Below are 23,904 nucleotides of genomic sequence, written 5' to 3'. Positions count from 1 at the left end.
ACAGTTGCAACAGATGGCTGCTGGCCGTCTCTACAAGGACTACAGTGGGTCTGCATCTTTGATGGCCCACCAATACCATTATCTCTACAAGGAGTATAGTGGGTCTGCATCTTTGATGGCCCACCAATACTGTAATCTCTACCAGGACTGCACTGGGTCTGCACCTCTGGTGGCCCACCAATACCGTAATCTCTACCAGGACTACAGTGGGTCTGCTCTGTGACGACCTACCTACCAATACTCTTCAAAATTTCGACTGACTCTGCTGTGGGTTTGCTCTGTTGTGGACCAATACCTGTCTGCATGTCAAGAGTCAGCACTGTCTTTTCGTTGGAAGGACAACACTACTTCTTCAAGACTGCATGGAAATCCACTACTTCCGTGTGCATTTTCTTTTACTGCTCAGACTTTGACAACAAAAAAACACTGCAATTTTACTGTGATGAATGATCAGGACTGTCTTTATGGACTGTGAGAAAATTTTAGCTTTTGACCAACATTGTATCAATAAGTGTGTGAATTTGATATCTTTGTTATTGTAATTATGAAAAATTTTATCAAATCATTATTGGCCACTGCCCAAAACAATTTGTAAAATTTTTGTGGGGAGTATGGGGGCTATGTAAGTAGGCTGTTTATGTTTTCTTATTGGCAACGTTACGTAGCGCTCTGTATGAAAATCACTGGCTGTGCTGTGTGCAGTCAGTGGCTGGTTGGCATTGTTGTAATACTCGCCATTGTAGTGTTGGGCAGCTAGCTGTGAACAGCGCGTAGCGTTGCGCAGTTGGAGGTGAGCCGCCAGCAGTGGTGGATGTGGGGAGAGAAATTATGATTTTTCAACACTATTAAGGTAAATACATTGTTTGTTCTCTATTAAAATCTTTCATTTGCTAACTATGCCTATCAGTAGTTAGTGCCATCAGTAGTTTGAATCTTTTATTTAGCTGGCAGTAGTGGCGCTCGCTGTATTGCAGTAGTTCCAGTAACGAAGATTTTTGTGAGGTAAGTGATTTGTGAAAGGTATAGGTTAATGTTAGTCAGGGCCATTCTTTCGTAGGGATTTTTTGAAAGTCAGATTGCGTTGCGCTAAAAATATTGTGTGTCAGTTTAAGGACAGTCGTGTATAATTTTTCAAAGGGGACGTTTCACGCTTAGTAAAAATTAGGTTTTTATGTTGCATTATTAAAGTTAATGCAGCAACCATAATAAAGTTTTTGGTTTGAAAGCTCCTTCTGAACAAATGTTTTTGAGATAATAAGTAAATACGATTTTATTGCAATCTATGTCTTTTCAAATGGAGAGGCACCGCTTTTCCTACTGAGCCAAAATGACCCACATCCCACTTTTTTTTTTTTCTTAAAGAAACCAAACTAGCAGGTAATGCAAATTGGAAACAACCAAACTTAAAAATAATTACAGCCTTCCTAAATGTAATGCTTTGTATATGAAAGATACACGAAAATCGTTTTATATCAATTTTCTTACACTAAAAATTATTGGAAGTTAGCTGCTAAATCAAGTCGATCAAACCAAAAAATATATGAATAACAAAAAAAAAAACTTGCCTTGTTATAAGTATGTCTTCTGCTGTTCATCGATGTAATGAAGTGAGCTGATACGCCCTTTTGTTACCTGAAAAGACGTACCTATTACATACAAGGTAATTTTTATGTAATTTACGTAACTATGAAATACTTTTCGATTACTGGTCGTGGACGCTGAATAGCCAGAGCCAAGTGCAAGAACAGTTTGGAACACACGTACAATGGGCGAGCGCAGTGAACGAAACGAACAACTGGGTACTGAACTAACTAGGAGCAGCCGGCAGTGGAACTGAGACAGGTGGTCATGCGAAGAACGACGAGTGCGGCCGAGGGAGACCGAGACTGAGACGAGCACGCGACCGAGGCTGGAGCGAGAACTGCCCAAGTGACCGCCGCGACCGAAGTGAACTATGAACCGATCGTTCCTTGGAATTCGTTCTTCGGTCCTTCCGTTCATCTTGGTGAACCGTTCCTTTGCACCCGTTCGTTCGCGAACTACCCATCTCTGTGCTGGACTACTGACGCTGCCCCCTGCCTGCCCCCCCCCCCCCCCCACCCCACTAGACCCACTATCGGCCGCTAACTGCCCGCGATTTGCCGGCTTTACACGTTGCGTGCCATTTAGTATCTGCAGTAACGAGAGGGGCGCTTTTATGTAGTCCGGGCTGCGGCTTTGGTGGGACCGCCTCACAACTCAGTCCGACACACCACGGTAGCCGGAGCCCCACACCTGCAGGCATTTACCGAAAATCAAAGCGGGCGAGGGTCAGTCTAAAAACTTTATGATGTGGCGAGCCACGCAACTGCCCTGATACCGGACACACTGACACAATAGGTGTTCGCAATCGGTGCGACCGTTACGGCAGCAAGAGCGGCCGTTTACTGTTCATTTGTGCGACTGTAAGATATGTGACGAAATAAGCGATCCCGCCCAGTAAACTGAAGCACCAAAGAAACTGGTATAGGCATGCGTATTCAAATATAGATATACTGGGTGAAAAGTATTTAAACCGACAAACTCTGGAAGGTTGTAGCGGACATCAAAACAAATATTTTTCGCTAATGTCATTTTTTCCTATGAGGATTATTTGAACCGACGAAGGCCGTATTACGCTCTTCAGTTGTTAGAGGGCGTATTACGCTCTTCAGTTGTAGGCAACTGCTGTCCACCAGTGTAGTAGTGCATTGTCTCTGTTTACTAATGGAGCGATACACCTGGAGTGAGTACACTGATATGGTTAGTGCGTACTACGTAGCGCACCACAACGGACGAGCTGCACAGCGGGTTTATCAACAGCAATATCCTAATCGCCGTACCCCACATCATACGACCTTTGCTGCTGTGTACCAACGTCTGCGTGAGACCGGGTCATTTAGCAGATTACCTGGACAGGGACGCCGTCGCACGGTAAGAACGCTGCAATTTGAGGAAGCTGTCTTGCAGCATGTGGAGCGGGATCCTTCAATCAGCACTCGTGCAATTGCACGTAACATGGGGACGAATCAGACGAATGTAAGAACAGTCCTTCGAGAGCAATTCTTACGTCCATTTCACTTACAGCGTGTCCACAACCTGGAACCAGTTGATTATCCACCCAGAGCACAGTTTTCGTAGTGGTACCTGGAACAGTGAGAAATGCATCCTACATTTCCATCCTCTGTGTCGTTTACCGATGAAGCAACGTTCGGGCGTGATGGCGTCTTCAACATCCACAATTCTCATGTTTGGAGTGAGGATAGCCTACATGCCACAGTTACTAACTCTCAACAAGTGCGGTTCTTCGTTAATGTGTGGCTCGGTGTTGTTGGGGACTGTTTAACTGGGCCGTGTCTGCTACGTAGGCCATTAAATGGCAGGCATATTACAATTTTCTCGCCAGAGCATTGCCAGAATTGCTGTAAGACGTCCCGCTCCTTACAAGACAACGCATGTGATTCCAACATGACGGGGCGCCGGCACATTTCAGTCGTGGTGTGCGTCGATTCCTGAACCGACGGGTCCCAGAAACGTAGATTGGCAGAGGTGGTCCTGTACTGTGGTCTGCTCGATCCCCAGATATGTCGCCTCTGGACTTTTTTGTGTGGGGAGAGGTGCGCAACCTTGTTTACGCAACTTCTGTCGCATCAGAAGAGGATCTGGTTGCCCGGATAGTAGCAGCAACAGGAACAATACAGGATAATCCTGGGGTTTTTGCCCGTGTCAGACAGAACACGATCCTACGGGGTAACCTTTGTTTACGTGTCAAGGGAGGAATTTTTGAAAATCTACTGTAATTGAAATTGGGTTGTGTTAATGTGTTGTCTCTTGGTCATAAAAAAAATTGAAAAATGTTTGTTGGTTTAATTAATTTGCCGCCAGAGAAATCTTCACCTACCGGTTTAAATACTACTCATAGGAAAAAATGGGGAAAAATATTTGTTTTGATATCCCCTACAGCCTCCCAGAGTTTGTCGGTTTAAATATTTTTCACCCTGTATGTAAACAGGCAGAATACGGCACTGCGATCGGCAACACCTACAAACGACAAGTGTCTGGCGCAGTTGTTAGATCGGTTACTGCTGCTGCAATGGCAGGTCATCGAGATTCGAGTGAGTCTGAACGCGGTCTTATAGTCGGTGCACGAGCTACGGGGTACAGCATATCCGAGGGAGCGATGAAGTGGGGCTTTTCCCGTACAACCACTTCACGGGTGTACCGCGAATACCAGGAATTTGTGAAACAGCAAACCTTCGACATCGCTGTGGCCGGAAGAAGATCCTGCGAGAGCGGGACCGACGACGACTGAAGAGAATCGTTCGACGTGGCACAAGTGCAACCCTTCGGCCAATTGCTGCAGACTTCAAGCCTGGGCTGTCAACGAGTGCCAGCGTGCGGACCATTCCACGAAACGTCATCGATGCGGGCTTTCGGACCCGAGGGCCCACCCGTGCACCCTCGAAGACTGCACGACACAAAGCTTTACGCTTCGGCTGGACCCGCCAACGGCGACATTGGGCTGTCGATGAATGGAAACGTGTTGCCTGGTCAGACGAGTCTCGTTTCAAATTCTTCGTTGATCGATTATAGACTGTGCGACAACGGCTGCCATGTATTTCTTGATGCAATAATTTACCAGCACCGTTTGTATTGTAGAAATTTATTTTATGAACTTCTTATGTGCTACCAGTTTCGGCATTACATTGATGCCATCTTCAGGTCCCACACGTCATAGTCTTAAAAACGCTATACACGGAAGGAGCCATGTAACTGGATCCGTGAACCAAATCGCTATGCAACAGCTCTTGGTGGCCACCAAGAAGTTCTTGGAATGGCAAACGCGATGAAAATGGCAACGGGATGAGAGACGGCGTTAGCCACTGGTTCAGCAACTTGGCAGCAACTGACTGACTGTTCAAAACTCGTAGGAGAGATTGCGGGCCACTACGACAAATGTTCGAATCTAATCGGCGACTCTGAAAACAGCCCGCATCTCGTGGTCGTGCGGTAGCGTTCTCGCTTCCCACGCCCGGGTTCCCGGGTTCGATTCCCGGCGGGGTCAGGGATTTTCTCTGCCTCGTGATGGCTGGGTGTTGTGTGCTGTCCTTAGGTTAGTTAGGTTTAAGTAGTTCTAAGTTCTAGGGGACTTATGACCACAGCAGTTGAGTCCCATAGTGCTCAGAGCCATTTTTGAACTCTGAAAACAAAATAGCTCAGTTATCAAACCATGTCATAGAGTAATTTTTCTTTCGTTACCTTACCGAAAGATCAGTTTAATAAGCCACAGCTGCAAAATACTAACGCGAATATTTACAGACGAATGGAAACACTGGTGGCAGCCGACCTCTGGGAAGATCAGTTTGGATTCCGTAGAAAGGTTGGAACACGTGAGGCAATACTGACCTTACAACTTATCTTCGAAGAAAGATTAAGGAAACGCAAACCTACGTTTCTAGAATTTGTAGACTTAGAGAAAGCTTTTGACAATGTTGACTGGAATACTCTCTTTCAAATTCTGAAGGTGGCAGGGGTAAAATACAGGGAACGAAAGGTTATTTAGAATTTGTACAGAAACCAGATGGCAGTTATAAGAGTCGAGGGGCATGAAAGGGAAGCAGTGGTTGGGAAGGGAGTGAGACAGGGTTGTAGCCTATACGCGATGCTGTTCAATCTGAATATTGAGCAAGCAGTAAAAGAAACAAAAGAAAAGTTTGGAGTAGGTATTGAAATCCATGGAGAAGAAATAAAAACTTTGAGGTTCGCCGATGACATCTTAATTCTGTTGGAGACAGCAAAGAACTTGGAAGAGCAGTTGAACTGAATGGACAGTGTCTTGAAAGGAGGATATAAGATGAACATCAACAAAAGCAAAACGAGGATAATGGAATGTAGTCGAATTAAATCGGGGGATGGTGAGGGAATTAGATTAGGAAATGACACACTTAAAGTAGTAAAGGAGCTTTGCTATTTGGGGAGCAAAATAACTGATGATGGTCGAAGTAGAGAGGATATAAAATGTAGACTGGCAATGGCAAGGAAAGCGTTTCTGAAGAATAGAAATTTGTTAACATCGAGTATTGATTTAACTGTCTGGAAGTCGTTTCTGAAAGTATTTGTATGGAGTGTACCCATGTATGGAAGTGAAACGTGGACGATAAATAGTTTAGACAAGAAGAGAATAGACGCTTTTGAAATGTGGTGCTACGGAAGAATGCTGAAGATGAGATGGGTAGATCACACAACTAATGACGAAGTATTGAATAGAATTAGGGAGAAGAGAAGTTTGTGGCACAACTTGACTAGAAGAAGGGATCGGTTAGTAGGACGTGTTCTGAGGCATCGAGGGATCATAAATTTAGTACTGGAGGGCAGCGTGGAGGGTAGAAATCGTAGAGGGAGACCAAGAGATGAATACACTAAGCAGATTCAGAAGGATGTAGGCTGTAGTAGGTACTGGGACATGAAGAAGCTTGCACAGGATAGGGTAGCATGGAGAGCTGCATCAAACCAGTCTCAGGACTGAAGACCACAACAACAACAACCTTTACTAAAAATTTCTAGGGAAATAAACATCCTCTTTTTTACAAATATCCTGGCACCACTATCATTTGCCGCTGAAATCCTTATTGTTGTTGTAGCTGCTATGGTCTACGCAGCTCTCCATGCTGCTCCATCCTCTGCGGGCCGCCTCATCTCCGAATAACTACTGGAACGAACATCCTTGTGAATCTGCTTAGTGTGTTCATCTCTTGGTTTTCCTCTGCGGTCTTTACCCCACACACTTCCTTCCGATACTAAACTGGTCTGTCTCAGAATGTGTCCTACCAACTCACCCCTTCTTTTAATCAAGTTATGCCACAAATTTCTTTTCTCCCAAGTTCTGTTCAGTACCCACCCCTTCATTAGTTACGTGATCAACCTGCGTAACCTTCAGCATTCTTCTTGAGCACCACATTTCAAAAACTTCTAATCTCTTTTTATCTGAACTGTTTACTACCCATATTACACTTTCGTAAAGCGCTACACTCCAGATAAATACGTTCAGAAAATACTTCCTAACACTTAAACCTACATTCCATGTTAACAAATTTGTCTTCTTCAGAACAGTTTTTCTTGACAGTGGCAGTCTACATTTTATATACGCTCTACTTCGGCCATCATCAGTTATGTTACTGCCTAACAGCAAAACTCGTCTACTACTGTCAGTGTTTCCTTGTCCGCAGCTCGTCGTCTTGCGGTAGCGTTCTCGCTTCCGCGCACGGGGTCCCGGGGGTCGATTCCCGCCGGGGTCAGGGATTTTCTCTGCCTCGAGATGACTGGGTGCCGTGTGCCTTGCACCATCCTTTCATCCTCATGCACTCGCAAGTCGCCGTATTGGCGTTAAAGAACTTGTGGAGCTTCGGCCGAACAACCCCACGAGCGGTCTCGCGGTCACCACCGCCATACGCTCATTATTGTCATTATTAGTGTTTCCTTTACTAATCTAACTTCTTCCCCATCGCCTGATTTAATTCGATTACGTTGCATTTTCTTTTGCTTTCGTTTATGTTCATCTTAAATCCTCCATTCGAGAGACTGTCCATTCTGCTTAACTGCTCTTCCAAGTCCTCTGCTGTCTCTGACAGAATTACAGTGTCATCGACAAACGTCAGAGTCTTTATGCCTTCTCTCTGAACTGTAATTCCTACTCAACATCTTTCTTTGGTTTCCTTTACTGCTTCCCCAATGTGCAAATTGAATAGCATCGGGGAGAGGCTGCAACCCTGTCTCACTCCCCTCTCAGGCCATCCTTCCCTTCAATGCCCCTCGATTCTTACAACTGCCATCTAGTTTTTGTGCAAATTGTAAACAGCCTTTATCTCCATGAATTTTACCTTGCTGCCTTCAGAATCTCAAAGAAAATATTCCAGTCAACATTTTCAAAATCTTTCTCCAAGTCTACAGATGCTTAAACGAAGATTTTATTTCCTTAACCTACACTATGTGATCAAAAGTATCCGGACACCCCCAAAAACATACGTTTTTCACATTAGGTGCATTGTGCTGCCACCTACTGCCAGGTACTCCATATCAGCGACCTCAGTAGTCATCAGACATCGTGAGATAGCAGAATGGGGCGCTCCGCGGAACTCACGGACTTGGAACGTGGTCAGGTTATTGAGTGTGACACGGCTATCGACCTCGTCGCAGACAATCTCCGATACGTCTCACTTATTTTCTCGAGAATGGAAGGAGGTATAAGTCTCATTCCACTGTTAAAAACAATTTCTATATCTTAGCTGCATTTCGTACGCCGTCACAAAACCTAGTTAACGTAAACTGGCCGGCGACTACATTTCTTACTGTGGACTCGAAATATGTGCTCTGTTGTACTCAACTTTGAAGTATCACAGTAAGTATGGGTCGTGACGAAAAGAAAACAAGTTCATTAACAAATTGGAATGTGTCGCTATCAGATGCAGAAAAATATTTTTTTACCGAATAGTTATTTCAAAATCGTTTCCTCAAAACCGAATGAGAAAGACTTCATAGTGAAGAATATGCGCAAACCCCAATGCAGTTACTCACTTTTTTATGCGGAAACTAAAAGATTTACTGAAAAGCTAATTACAGAATCGGATGTAGCTTTACTTGATCTATTTATTTATTTACACGAATCGGCCAGTAAGGGGACTAAGTCTGTGCCATGCCACGCTACATTGTTGCCAAATTTATTCAAGATGGCGGCGATGACGTCATCCAAGATGGCGGCATGTAGACTTGGCAACATCACATGACGTCATCCAAGATGGCGGCTTTTGGCGGGAAAATAGTCCAATTGTGCTACGTCCACTAACCTAAGCCTCCAGAAGGAAAAATGGCGGAAGTTTGCATTCCCGCAGGATAATGCATGCAACAAACCGTACTTTTCTTTATTATCATTCATTGTCATTTATTATCATTCATATTCATTCATTATCATTCATTATCATTTATTATTATTATTATTATTATTTATTATAGGCCTACATCCACTAGAAAATTGCGCCAAAAACAAATTCCAACACGATAATATCTCGAAAACTGTACTTCTGTTTATTATTATCATTTATTATTTATTCAAGATGTCCGATTTTCTTGGCGAGAAAGCCACTTTCCTTACATCCATAACAAACATCTATCACAAGTTCAAATCCCAACACCATAATTGATCACACGTACGAACTTTCTCCCTCACTTATCTTTTTTCACTGGTAGCCTATCATAATCGCGTCAAATAAACTGCTCTTAAGTAACGTAAGTCACGTCCTCGGATTCTGCAGAGGGGAAGGGACTGAAGACTTTATTTCAAGCAGTACGGTCATCACTTGTTCTCCAACACAGTCAGCACACACACCTTTGATGTCGCAGTGCTGTCACCACGACGTCCGCGCTCCAACTGAATTAGTTCAGATCCTCGCCTCCCCCTGGCCAGCACGCAGAGACACTGCAGACGCCTGTCACGTGAGGCGGCCGGCCACTAGCGCCGGGGGCGAGCCCCGCGATCGCTCCCACGTTGTAAACATGTTTTCGCTGGACACGCTGGAACTTGTCGAGTTTGACGTCACAGTGGACCCTTGTCCGCTCACCACGTGTATTCGTCGCCTCCGCACGTTTCCCGCCAAAATTGTCTGTCTCGGAGCTGAATCACACAACGGTCGACCGTTTGCCGCCACACTTTTGGCGCCACGTTCAAACCTGTCGATGCCGACCGCTCACCGCCCACCACGTGTCCCTGTGCGAGCGAGAACGCAGTGCTACACTTTGGCGGCAAAGTTTGCTCGACAGTGGAATCCACCATGACTATATAACAGCACCTTTAGACCGCACTAGAACGCCCGCTAATTGACTCGCCCTCGCGCGTGCGTGTAATAACTGTACAATCTCTGCGCCGCCGCCCCGCTTACGTCACACACCCTCTATACACGCGACGGACATAGCCTTCTGTAAATACCTGGAAAATGACTCTTTATTCCAGACATTACGGTCATGCAAGTGTATTCCAACTGACTTCTCCATGCTCACACAGCGAAACTCCAGAGCGCAGCTGAGGTACGCGCGGCCGGCTGAGCCCGCTCCATCGGCAGCTCCCTGGCCGGCTAACGCCAAGCGACCAGTGGTGCCCGCACACCCCCACGGCCAGCGCGCCAGGTAGGCGGCGAACAGCGCCTCAGGGTCCCTCCACAAACTGTCAGCCGCGCTCGTCTCAGAGTCCAAATACGTAAACATCTTTCCACAACCGCAAGCACTTAACGCCGGACACGATTGAACCTGTCGACCGCGTGCCAGACATAGGATACGTTTGGCGCCAAAGTTTGACCGAGAGTGGAATCAACCGTGACCGTATAACAGCGCGTTTGCTCGTCGCGAGAAAGCTCGCTAATTCACTCTCACCACCCCGCTATATTAAATAATTGAATTTACAATTTCATATACGTATGCAAACGTGTTCAACTCCCTAATTTCAACTACTAGGGACCAGCCCCAAGTTTGAAATCCGCCAGTAAACAAAGCTCACTTGCCCTTCCGCCACCAACCTAAGAAAATTGTTTCAAACTAAGCCACCAGCACTCAACCTCTTCCTACACGTTTCTGGTAAACAGACTCAGCCTGCACTAGGTCCATGGATGGAGGAACGAATTTACTTTATTTAGGAATGGAGTATATGTATCACACCGACTTGTCCCACATCATGCAGACCTGCAAAACACTCCTACATAACTCATTTATAATGTTCTAGACACACACTTGCTAATTGTAAACAGTTAAAAATAACTCATAGCACAGCCTACAGACATGCGAACCCCTCGTAAATAATGCAAAACATTTACCTCCAAATAGCCAAACAACTGCTAATTTTCGGAAATAATTTCAGTGCATAAGCTGATGGAAGGAGGAACGAGTGTACTTTATTGCGATATATCTTTTTTAAACTTTTACTTCTCATAGGTTTCGATATGTAACGCTCACATAAGGCAGTTTCTGAACTCCAGTAGTGCACTACACTTGGCAACACAACCACACCCATCAAGATATTCATTCCAATCCAGACCTATAACTCGTCTGCAGATAAATTTCTCCAGTTTCTGCAGATCCGCTCGCAGAATAACACAGCAGACGTGCGCAGGTACCCCCACTCCGCACCCTGCCCACAGGATCGTGAAGTCACCCATCCGTCTCATTTCAGACCTCGCACAGCCCCTGCTCGGCTTCCACAAGCGTGAGTTGGCGCGGTCAACGCGCTCGTCAGCGGTCAAAGCACACACATACGTCCGCCCAGGACCGCGATCCCAAGCCGCGACCACCAAGCGCAGGTGAAAGTCAAATTTATATCAACGTAGCATAATTCCAAAGCACAGCCTCCATACGCTAGACACATCATAGCAGCACATGTCTTTACCTCCTATGACACTGTAGCACACTGCACATTGCTCCCTACAAGACATTACACGGCCCTTTAACTAATCATAACTACACATCCCTGCTCTCACCTCGTCGCGTGGCCAGCCACCTAAAAACCTTCTCAATAATATTCTTACTTTACAACATTTTTCTTTTAAATAAGATCTACTTTACACCTCCCACCGCACCTAACCTCACACCCGTCCCACCATCAACATACGCAAACGTCCTCAACCCTATCTTGACACTCATATATCACCCCACAAACCATGCCCATCAATCAATTTACCATTCTCATCCCCTCTTTTCGAATTACAAACGTAGCCTCTATCTAAACACCAATCAAATCATCTTTCTCGCACTTTCAACAGTAAAATTAATTTTACACACACCCAGAAACACCAAACGCAATTCAAGAGTCAAAGTTTTATACATAGCACCAAGCACATACGACAATATTCAAAGCATGGTCCATATTTACCACCTCCACCTTCAATTAAATATTATTACCATTGCCGCAACATTCTGCCAGCGCTCGATTTGTACCTATTTTTCCGCTCTTAACTGTTGCCACTATCGGTAGAATATCACTATCTATAGATTGCATAAATTTCCACATAAAAAAAAATCTCGCCCCGCCGTTTAGAGACTCCTATATCCGAACACATAGCATCATTCAACTATCACTTGCTCTTATCTAATAACTCATCCATCAGGTCTGGGGGCAAGGTCACCCCTTTCTTTCTTTCCTTCTTTCTTTCTTTCAGCAGCAGACAGCTATTTTTTTTACAGTGGTAGCTAAACTGCGCCATCAACTTAACATCACCATACGCGAAACATATCTTCTAATATGTAAACACACTTGCTCAATTACACAGCGGTCCCACTGAGGACATGACCTTCAATATTACAGTTCTTAATCCAATAACCACCGAAACAAGTACTAAATGCTCAAACTAATCCCATAGCGCCTTACAAAGCGAGTGTCCGAGCGCCGCCGGCGGCATGTCAAAGCCACATAGCTGTCCATCTAAACAGCCGTCCACTCAACCCCAGGACCAGAATGCTGAAGTGGGCTCTCCCTATTCCTGCTCTGCAGCTATTGTCTAACGACATACAGTGCACAAATGGATTCCTGAATAGCGCAGATCTCTATCTCCCCCTTGCATCTCCAACAGGACATGTAAACAGTGTCTGCCCCAGCCAACGAACCCGACGTCATTCACCCTTCGCTCACAATTTCCACTCGCGTATATAAAACCATATTCACTCCTGCCAAAACTCACTTAATAATAAAAAAGCATTCTCCCTTTCTAAGCATAGATGAGTATGCAATTATGTTCACCCATCTGATCTCTGCAATTTAAGTCAGAGAAAGACATATCTATTACCTTCTGCAACCTGTCTATAAACAGAACGATCTCAGTTACTACAACAGGACCTTGTTTTGACCATTCGCCGGAAATGCGCACAATGTTGTAGGCCTCAAACTAGGAACAAGTGCAACAGATCCTCAACACCCTATCATCTTTATCCTCTACCATCAAACAGTGAAAAAGTCACGAAGGCACCAATGCAATCCACCTCCAGCGCGGACAAACGGAATTCACAATACTCTCCCCGAATAACTCAGAGTGCAACCATCCAAGAATTCCTAACAGCTCACCAAATCCAACACCTCAAACTACAAACGCCTATATGAACCAGATCATATTAAATATACACACACGCTGCAGAGACCCCTTTAAAGTTTGATCACCCATACTCTAAGCGAATGAGAGGCTGCCTCTGGCCCTCGTTCAAACAATGTTTTCTAACACGCTTTTGCACACTGCCGAGCATTCCGTCTTTCTGCCGCGACTTCGAAGTCATTGTCTGATTCTGAACAGACTGATGCACGGCCTCTCAGAGGAAATTATACTTTGCACCTTATAAATCATATTCTTACAGTCGATAGCATAACATTGAATGATTTTAAATAAAGGACAGCCACAACACAAGGAAAATAGAAGAGCCTGCTGGTGTTTTAGCGACTTCCCTCGAAAGTGATTGACCACCTCTACATTTAAACTCATATGTCGCAGTGACCGAATAGTTTACAACTCTGCATTCCATTTCTAGTGATTGGTCATTTTTGCACACAAGTACAGGATCACCGTTTTCGGTGCTAGCAACCCTGGAAGTTGCGGTCCTTCAACCAAAATTTCTTCCCCGACTCAAGCAAGCATTATGTCGTGCCCAATGCACAGATGCGATGGATAAGACACCACCGATCTACTGTAATATTATCCATCACAGCTGCTATCGCGAAAAATTTTATAGTAAGTCCAACACTGGCCAATCATGTGACAGCTTGTTTTCTTAATTTCAGTATAATAGCTAAACCATACAACTTCTCCTTTGCAAGTATCATTGCGACAATTCATAGATGACTGCTCAGCACGTCCATTCACACCGAATTCTCGAACACATAAAGACGATCAAATTATACCAGACAACGCTATACATATTCTAAGACCTCGCGCATAGTACTCGATCAATCCCTCTGCGTATGGCGGTCACAGAGCTATCTAGTCCTCTTACGTTAAAATACCAGACCATCCTCACCTCGGCATTGACCTACCTACCCCGCAACATCGCTAATCCATTATTCCTCAACCGAGCAGACGAATACAGCTAGCCGTCCGAGGTGGCCGAGCGGTTCTAGGCGCTACAATCTGGAACCGCGCGACCGCTACAGTCGCAGGTTCGAATCCTGCCTCGGGCATGGATGTGTGTGATGTCCTTAGGTTAGTTAGGTTTAAGTAGTTCTACGTTCTAGGGGACTGATGACCTCAGATGTTAAGTCCCATAGTGCTCAGAGCCATTTGAACCATTTTTGAATAAAGCTACACTCCACCTCTCTTGACTGAATAGAGCTTTCCTAGTCCTAACCCATCCAAGTGCACCACATTTCTTGAAATGTAACCAAGTCTTGGAGCTTAGCACACCACATCGATCTATAGTAGCAGATCTGCCTTAATTTAATAGCACACAGTTAAGAAGAACAAGAACGGAGAGATATTTATACACAACGTAGTTCGATAGATTTTTAAGCAAATCATCCATTCTATCATGTGTAAAGTATTGTTCTAGAGTCCATGATCGTGCATCGAAGGTTCCGGTAGGAGAAAGAGAGAGAGAGAGAGAGAGAGAGAGAGAGAGAGAGAGAGAGAGAACATAAACACACACTCCTAAGACTACAACTTTCAGCACTTAAAAACGGGCAATAACCTTAGATCGCTTGCTTTTCCGTCCTGTCAGACATACATCCTTCTCCCTGGTCACCCTACGCTGAGCTGTCTCTATCCCAATCGTAAAACTTTTCCTTTCTATGATACGAGCCCAATATAGCCCTGCAGACACGTCTAGTGCCAAATGATCACACCAGATCACGAGTCAGAAATAATACTATTACTCCATCAGCTCTATATAAAAAATGATAGTTATTAGCAGCCGGTACATCCTACAAGCAAACAGATGCGTATAACAGCAGCGTCCAACATGTGAAAATTAAAAGTCATCCCGTCACCGACTCAGTAAACACCCGTCTGTCGGGTAAGTGTGTACACACAGATTACAGCCCCTCACAAATACCCACAGCTAACTTACACTCCTGGAAATTGAAATAAGAACACCGTGAATTCATTGTCCCAGGAAGGGGAAACTTTATTGACACATTCCTGGGGTCAGATACATCACATGATCACACTGACAGAACCACAGGCACATAGACACAGGCAACAGAGCATGCACAATGTCGGCACTAGTACAGTGTATATCCACCTTTCGCAGCAATGCAGGCTGCTATTCTCCCATGGAGACGATCGTAGAGATGCTGGATGTAGTCCTGTGGAACGGCTTGCCATGCCATTTCCACCTGGCGCCTCAGTTGGACCAGCGTTCGTGCTGGACGTGCAGACCGCGTGAGACGACGCTTCATCCAGTCCCAAACATGCTCAATGGGGGACAGATCCGGAGATCTTGCTGGCCAGGGTAGTTGACTTACACCTTCTAGAGCACGTTGGGTGGCACGGGATACATGCGGACGTGCATTGTCCTGTTGGAACAACAAGTTCCCTTGCCGGTCTGGGAATGGTAGAACGATGGGTTCGATGACGGTTTGGATGTACCGTCCACTATTCAGTGTCCCCTCGACGATCACCAGTGGTGTACGGCCAGTGTAGGAGATCGCTCCCCACACCATGATGCCGGGTGTTGGCCCTGTGTGCCTCGGTCGTATGCAGTCCTGATTGTGGCGCTCACCTGCACGGCGCCAAACACGCATACGACCATCATTGGCACCAAGGCAGAAGCGACTCTCATCGCTGAAGACGACACGTCTCCATTCGTCCCTCCATTCACGCCTGTCGCGACACCACTGGAGGCGGGCTGCACGATGTTGGGGCGTGAGCGGAAGACGGCCTAACGGTGTGCGGGACCGTAGCCCAGCTTCATGGAGACGGTTGCGAATGGTCCTCGCCGATACCCCAGGAGCAACAGTGTCCCTAATTTGCTGGGAAGTGGCGGTGCGGTCCCCTACGGCACTGCGTAGGATCCTACGGTCTTGGCGTGCATCCGTGCGTCGCTGCGGTCCGGTCCCAGGTCGACGGGCACGTGCACCTTCCGCCGACCACTGGCGACAACATCGATGTACTGTGGAGACCTCACGCCCCACGTGTTGAGCAATTCGGCGGTACGTCCACCCGGCCTCCCGCATGCCCACTATACGCCCTCGCTCAAAGTCCGTCAACTGCACATACGGTTCACGTCCACGCTGTCGCGGCATACTACCAGTGTTAAAGACTGCGATGGAGCTCCGTATGCCACGGCAAACTGGCTGACACTGACGGCGGCGGTGCACAAATGCAGCGCAGCTAGCGCCATTCGACGGCCAACACCGCGGTTCCTGGTGTGTCCGCTGTGCCGTGCGTGTGATCATTGCTTGTACAGCCCTCTCGCAGTGTCCGGAGCAAGTATGGTGGGTCTGACACACCGGTGTCAATGTGTTCTTTTTTCCATTTCCAGGAGTGTAGTTATGACGCTGAAATCTCGATTTTACACCAAGCATGCGACAGGGTGGGGATCGCGTAAATCAAAGTGCATTTAGAGGATTGTGTCAACTTTCATCACACATGAGATGGAAGTCCTCTGATGACCGACAGGTTCACCGTTAACGATCGCAAGTAGACAGCGCTTTAAACCACATACCGAACACGTACCCGCATACGACTAGGACGCTGGCTATATCACGTGACTAAAGCATCCAAATAGAATACTCGGAAAAAAAATCTACCTTCAGCAACTTTTCCTTCTGTAGAATAAATGAGTCAACGTTTGAATCGTACCTAGTTGCAGCTCTGTCTCAATCGATCACCCCGTACACCCTCTGTTATGATTTAACACAGATGTGAGTAAGTTTAGACGTGAATGATTCTGTCCTCCTGAAAAGCATCAAATGCACTATTCAACTCGCGTGTATCACTGCTACCTCAGTAGACATACACTATAATACGAACTCAACGATAAAAAATTGACTCCCTTCCTTATTCGGCTCGCTTCAGCGTCATCGTTTTCCTGCATTCCTCTTGTTGCCGCATACTTGACTCCATGTACAAATTCCCCCCTGAAAACCAGAAGATAAGCAAGTACGTTCTCATTTTCACCGCAATTCGGTGTATATTAGGTTAGTTTATATCTATGCGCTAATCAGTGTTCCCCTGTTTTTCGATTATATGTCAGATCCATCCATGCGACCACGACATAAGTTATCGTTCTGTGTTCTAAAATTGTCTCTAAATGTAACCAAGGCGTATCCAGTCACCTCCACGAAATGCGGTGAAAATGAGAACGTACTTGCTTATCTTCTGGTTCGCAGGGAGGAATTTGTACATGGAGTCAACTTGACTAGAAGAAGGGATCGGTTAGTAGGACATGTTCTGAGGCATCGAGGGATCACCAATTTAGTATTGGAGGGCAGCGTGGAGGGTAAAAATCGTAGAGGGAGATCAAGAGATGAATACACTAAGCAGATTCAGAAGGATGTAGGCACTGGTAGATGAAGCTGCTTGCACAGGATAGAGTAGGATGGAGAGCTGCATCAAACCAGTCTCAGGACTGAAGACCACAACAACAACAACCTTCACGCTGACGGTCAGTCGCATTAGTGGAGACGTGATGTGCACAGCAGCGGAAAATTTCGTCTGCTGTCATTATCACAATTGGTTATTTCTGTACGATGTTGACCTCTAGCCCGATTAGTCATTTATTTCCAGCGCTGAACCCCACAATGCAATGCGAATTATTAACACCTGCGTTCACACGGTTGTGTCATTTGTAGTCGCAACACAGGGTGAGCCTAAAGACTTTCCGCACTTACAGAAATGTATTACTAAGGAAGTAAGCACAATACACCAGTGCGGATGGCTGCGAATTGTAGCTTATGTCGTATAGTTTTCTAGGCGTACACTTGTACATGTGCTCAGTTTGTTCCCGTAGGCGAGACTCAGTTTGTCTCCACATGTCTGCCAACATATCCTCCGTCAGCGTGTCCTAAGGCTCTGCACGTCTAGGAGCTGGTCAGATGAACATTTTGTCTTCAAGAGAACGCCGACGTAAAAAGTCGAGAGCGGTAATGTCTAGTGATCTGGACCGATACAGCTGTCCAAGAACTGCCGAGCAAACAACCCCCAATTTGGCCGTGCGCCACCTTGTCTAGACACGACCCTCGGTTGAAATATGTGTAACTGATAAAGTTTTTGGAAACATTATCAGCGATCTTATATTAATACGATAGTTAAAAAACAGTCTTTATCGCAAATTTCTTTTAATCGGAGTGACCGGTTTCAACCCTAAAGGATCATCTTCAGACTCCAGAACTGACTGCTCAGTTCAGCGTCGTGGATCGGCGCAGCTTGCTCCACGGAAGTCCCCACCTGCCGTTCTGGAGTCTGAAGATGATCCTTAAGGATTGAAACCGGTCTCTCCGATTAAAATAAATTTGCAATCAAGACTGTCTTTTAATTATCACGTGTAACTGACTTGCAACGTAAAGTTCTAAACAAGTCCGTAATGGTAGTCACTGTCTAGATGAACCCTCCGGTACCTGCGTTGTGCATTAAACTGCGCCACGCATTTGCTTTCGGGCTGTGCTGTACCAGGATATGTCGCATCTGCACACTATGCCGGTTTGCTTTGACAGAGAAGTGAAAAGTCGCTTCAATCGAAAAACAACCTTTGCCACCGTTTTAAGAAACACGCCGAAAGTACGCGTAGGCGTGCTTCCGCAAAAATCTTCAGGAGCTAAGTTACTGTTTGCAGAAGATCGCATAGGCTGTATCTACAATGCATTTATTCCTTAGATATAAAATTTTGTAATCGGGGCAAGTCGTTATGCTCACCCTGTACATAATTATGAAACAGTGAGACCTATCGACAATTCAGTCTCAGAGTAACAACTGAACATGTAATTGTAAGTACAGAGGGGTCCAAAAAATGTATCCACTGTTTAAAAGTTCATAACGGGCAAACTAATTGACGGAGTTGTCTCAACTTTGGTAGTGTAATAGTTTGTAGTTCCGGCAATCGCCACACAACCGTTGTATTGCGTTGTTTTGTTTTGTCAGATGACAGTCGCCAGATAGTTAGTGTTTTGTTCTTAGTTGCACCTAGTTACTCGAGTAAACATGGCTGGCGCAAGGCTTACATTCGATGAAAGGAAGTCAGTTTTGAAGTGGTATTTTATGTACGGAAACATTAATGAGGTTCAACGGCAATGGCGAAACGAGTGCCAAACAGAGCCACCGACACGTTCAACGATTCGTCGCATTCCAGACAAATTTCCGGGCTCCATTGGGCCATTCTCCTTTGACGGCACAGTTACCGGTGAGGTGTAGCTTCAGAAGCTTCGGACATCCATTTTAGCTGCCATCGGAGACTTGTATGGAGACGGAAGAGCTTACTTTCAACAAGATGGTGCCCCAGCCCACTATCAAAATCGTGTTAGGGCGTATCTCGACGAAAATCTACCAGGAAGACGGATAGGCTGTAGAGGTGCTGTGGAGTATCCACCACGTTCCCCAGACCTAACTCCTCTGGACTTTTGTATGGAACACTAAAGGACGTCGATTATCGACAAAAGCCATGCACATTGGATGAACTTGGAGAATCCGTCGTACACTCGTGTGCAAATATCCAACTGAACACTTTGCAGTTAGTAGTTCGTGCTGCAGTTCGGCGGAATCGTTTGTGTGTGGATGTTAAATGGTGACCATTTCGAACACCTACAGTGATATCTTTAAGTTGGACTTTAAGCTACAATTTCACCAAAAATGAGACAACTCTGTCAATTAGTTTGCAAGTTACGGACTTTTAAACAGTGGATACATTTTTTTGGACCCCTCTGAATATCAAATAACAATGTAATTAGTCGAGTGGCTAGGCTGACGACGGCCAAATAAATGCAGTGACTGGGCCGAGAAGTCTGCTCACTGATTCGGTGACTTACCGCCGGCCAACCCAAGCGGATAAGGATAGAAACTTGGAACTAGGAAGGAGTGCTGGTCTTATACTGTAGGCATCGTTTGAGAAGGTATTTTTCAATACTATCCCCAAGTCGATGATATAGGGGACGAAACGTATGCTGGAAATATGTCGGTATTGAGGCAATTTTGAAGCTAAAACTACGGAAACTGGTATTTGGTTTGTCGGTTAGAAATAAAAAATTCGTGCTTCAGCATTCCTGAAAATTCATTCCCCTAAGAAAGTGAAATAGTGCATGAAAGTCATTTTTGCAATTAAAAGTTTATTAAAGAACAAATAAAGTATTTTGCTATTTGACTTATTTGCGAAAATTGCTATTTGACTTGTTGGTTGAGAATTTAAAAAATCTGCATTTAGTGTTTTTGGAAATTCAACCCCGAAGCATGTGAAATAGGGAATGAAACGTTTTATGAAAATATTTCCATTAAGAAATCAGAATAGCTTTTTTTGTCCGAATCACATTCGGAAAGGGCCACGCTTATATGGCCACAATAAGCGAGGAAGGTGTCGGAGGTGTTCCAATTTGTGAAGTAAATCAAAGAAGGCTATTTAACAGTCACCACGACAAATTGGCATTATCAGAAGTACATAGAAGAAATTGATCTTTAATAACTTAATTTTGAGTAAGCCTATTAAATGTTAATAATATCATTTTTGTTGTAATTACTACGCACACTAAGAAGGGCAGGCAGTCCGCGAGCGCCGAGGAAACCGCGGGTCGAGTTTGTCGCGCCTCTCGTGCACCCGACCTACCTGTTGTGCGAAGGTACCGTAAGGTCGTAAGAAATGACCGGCCGAGCGGTGGACGAAACGTCGCTACCAATCCCCCTCCATCTTACTTTTTCATCCTATATTTTTTTCATCACTGATCACATTACTTAATTCATATCACGTTTGAGAGAACAGAATGAAAACAACGCACTTTTCTGCAGTTGTAGCGAATTCCTTACGTTATTTAACTATTTACTATTCCTAATTACGTTTTCGAGTAGGAGGGACAGGCTTGGAAAGCCCAAGTCAAACCTCAGTAAATAGTGATGACGTTATTCACAATCAGTAATATAGTAAATCACGATCTGTTAGGCCACAGGAATAATTTACAATTAATGAATGGTGGGCTCCATGTGGTTCCCAAGTTGTGCAGCGACCGTAAACCATAAAATTACCAAATAAGTAGCAACCAGTCGCAAAATCTATAGTGTGCTTCTCACCTATGTTTGTTCCTTTTTTACTAATTTGTACAATCCCTTTTTGGCGTATACAGGGCGTTACAAAAAGGTACGGGCAAACTTTCAGGAAACATTCCTCACACACAAAGAAAGAAAATATGTTATTTGGACATGTGTCCGGAAACGCTTACTTTCCATGTTAGAGCTCATTTTATTACTTCTCTTCAAATCACATTAATCATTGAATGGAAACACACAGCAACAGAACGTACCAGCGTGCCTTCAAACACGTTGTTACAGGAAATGTTCAAAATGTCCTCCGTTAGCGAGGATACATGCATCCACCCTCCGTCGCACGGGATCCCTGATGCGCTGATGCAGCCCTGGAGATTGGCGTATTGTATCACAGCCGTCCACAATACGAGCTCGAAGAGTCTCTACATTTGGTACCGGGGTTGCGTAGACAACAGCTATCAAATGCCCCCATAAATGAAAGTCAAGAGGGTTGAGGTCAGGAGAGCGTGGAGGCCACTAATCCATCGGCCACCGAATCTGTTGTTGAGAAGCGTACGAACACTTCGACTGAAATGTGCAGGAGCTCTATCGTGCACGAACCACATGTTGTGTCGTACTTGTAAAGGCACACGTTCTAGTACCACAAGTAGAGCATCCCGTATGAAATCATGATAACGTGCTCCATTCAGCGTAGGTGGAAGAACATGGCGCCCAAATCGAGACATCACCAACAATGCCTGCCCAAATGTTCACAGAAAATCTGTGTTGATGGCGTGATGCACAATTGCCTGCGGATTCTCGTCAGCCCACACATGTTGATTGTGAAAATTTACAATTTGATCACGTTGGAATGAAGCCTCATCCGTAAAGAGAACATTTGCACTGAAATGAGGATTGATACATTGTGGGATGAACCATTCGCAGAAGTGTACCCGTGGAGGCCAATCAGCTGCTGATAGTGCCTGCACACGCTGTACACGGTACGGAAACAACTGGTTCTCCGGTAGCACTCTCCATACAGTGACGTGGTCAACGTTACCTTGTACAGCAGCAACTTCTCCGACGCTGACATTAGGGTTATCGTCAACTGCGCGAAGAATTGCCTCGTCCGTTGGAGTTGTCCTCGTCGTTCTAGGTCTTCGCCAGTCGCGAGTCATACGCTGGAATGTTCCGTGCTCCCTAAGACGCCGATCAATTGCTTCGAACGTCTTCCTGTCGGGACACCTTCGATCTGGAAATCTGTCTCGATACAAACGAACCGCGCCACGGCTATTGCCCCGTGCTAATCCGTACATCAAATGGGCATCTGCCAACTCCGCATTTACAAACATTGCACTGACTGCAAAACCACGTTCGTGATGAACACTAACCTGTCGATGCTACGTACCGATGTGCTTGATGCTAGTACTGTAGAGCAATGAGTCGCATGTCAACACAAGCACCGAAGTCAACATTACCTTCCTTCAATTGGGCCAACTGGCGGTGAATCGAGGACGTACAGTACATACTGACGAAACTAAAATGAGCTCTAACATGGAAATTAAGCGTATCCGAACACATGTCCACATAACATCTTTTCTTTCTTTGTGTGTGAGGACTGTTTCCTGAAAGTTTGGCCGTACCTTTTTGTAACACCCTGTATACGGTTGCATAAACACAGCCGTGTTTAAAGCTGTAATTTTTACGGTGTGTTTGCACGTGAGTAATCTACATACAGATTCGATCAAATGAAAACAAAAACCAAAACTGTGCAGACCCTACAGTGTACGTGGCCGAAGCAAGGGGGCTGAGTTAGTAAATGCATGAAATCGCCTAAGATAGGAGCGACGCGCTGACAGACGACGTGTAAACGGCACAGCTGCCTACCTGAGGCTGGTGTGACGTCAGCGGGGACTCGGTCAGGCGGTAAGACCAGCTGGTTAAAAGCCGGCAGGCAGCTCGCAACAAGCACCCGTAGCCACAGACCGCGGCACAGTGTCCGCGGGCAGTGCCCGGCGCGCTCGCCTCTGCACGACGACATCCCTCCTCCCCTCCCCCCACCTGCTTTAGCCCCCCCCCTCCCCCCACACACACACAATTCCCCTCTCGCCCAACTGACGGGCTGCAACCTCTCTCCGGCAACGATACACTCCCGGTGTCCTGCCCTGCTGTTGTGACGTCATACTGCCACTGTAGCCAGCGAGCAACGCGTCCTACGGCCTCACATGCAAATTAAGATCTCAAATGGAGTGTCTATTCTCGCTTTAAACTCGCCAGCGGGCCTTATGACGTCACTCCTCCAGTATCGCCATCTCCGTGACGCACGGACGCGCGATGAACCGTTCTGCGCCGCTGCTAGCGTTACTGACAAGGGATCCTCCCCACCGCACCCCCCTCTCATGTAGTTATAAGTTGGCACAGTGGATAGGCCTTGAAAAACTGAACACAGATCAATCGAGAAAACAGGAAGAATTGTGTGGAACTATGAAAAAAATAAGCAAAATATACAAACTGCGGTGTCCACGTGCAAGATAGGCAGCATCAAGGAGAATGTGAGCTCAGAACCGCCGTGGTCCCGTGGTTAGCGTAAGCAGCTGCGGAATCAGAGGTCTTCCCTCGAGTGAAAAGTTTACATTCTTTATTTTCGCAAAGTTATGATCTGTCCGTTCGCTCATTGACGTCTCTGTTCACTGTAATAAGTTTAGTGTCTGTGTTTTGC

General features: G+C 45.7%; 1 protein-coding gene across 1 annotated transcript in view; it reads right to left on the bottom strand.

Moving 5' to 3' along the window:
* LOC126215393 (aminopeptidase Ey-like) overlaps positions 1-23,210 on the bottom strand; it is a 406,189-nt gene extending 382,979 nt beyond the window's left edge. The window contains exon 1 of the mRNA XM_049942100.1: positions 23,073-23,210. The gene's annotated coding sequence lies outside the window, so the exon portion shown is untranslated. The remainder of the gene's footprint in view (positions 1-23,072) is intronic.
* Between the last annotated feature and the right edge of the window lie 694 nt (positions 23,211-23,904).

The sequence above is a fragment of the Schistocerca nitens genome, chromosome 12 (genome assembly GCF_023898315.1).
Source record: "Schistocerca nitens isolate TAMUIC-IGC-003100 chromosome 12, iqSchNite1.1, whole genome shotgun sequence".
In the NCBI taxonomy this organism is placed as follows: domain Eukaryota; kingdom Metazoa; phylum Arthropoda; class Insecta; order Orthoptera; family Acrididae; genus Schistocerca; species Schistocerca nitens.
This window is presented reverse-complemented; position numbering and strand designations above follow the sequence as displayed.